The following is a 441-nucleotide window of genomic DNA, read 5'->3' as shown; positions in this document are numbered from 1 at the left end:
CTCTGGAAATGCACAAAGATCAGCTGTTTTGAAGTTTTACCGGAAGGCACTAAGATCAGCTGTCTTTTTTCTTCTTAATCGCCTTAAGATTTGCTCTTTTAATTAAATAATTTCTATTAAAACATGATAATAAAGAAATTCCAGATGAGATCGTACTTCAGCTTTGACAGTCAAAGTTATAGTTGAGGAAAAATAACGAAATATTAATAATAAAAAAAAATAAAAAGTAGTTTTGTCAAAACAATTCTTTTGTATTTTGCGCAGTAATCTGTTTTTGGTTTTCAAGCATTTACTCGAATAATTGGCAATAATTAATGGTACGGCAAGATAATTGGACATTTTAATTAAAATCAAATGGAAAGAGTTTAGAAACCCAAGACTTCGCTTTGTAGTATTTGTATTCCCTATAAATAACCTTTTTTGTTTTTCTTTTTATACCTT

General features: G+C 28.3%; 1 protein-coding gene across 1 annotated transcript in view; it reads left to right on the top strand.

Moving 5' to 3' along the window:
• LOC119589302 (zinc finger and BTB domain-containing protein 7B-like) overlaps window positions 1-441 on the top strand; it is a 53,190-nt gene that overhangs the window by 50,461 nt on the left and 2,288 nt on the right. The window lies entirely within an intron of this gene.

Source organism: Penaeus monodon, chromosome 25 (assembly GCF_015228065.2).
Source record: "Penaeus monodon isolate SGIC_2016 chromosome 25, NSTDA_Pmon_1, whole genome shotgun sequence".
In the NCBI taxonomy this organism is placed as follows: Eukaryota; Metazoa; Arthropoda; class Malacostraca; order Decapoda; family Penaeidae; genus Penaeus; species Penaeus monodon.
Note: the sequence above shows the minus strand (reverse complement) of the source record. Positions and strands in the feature narration are given on the sequence as shown.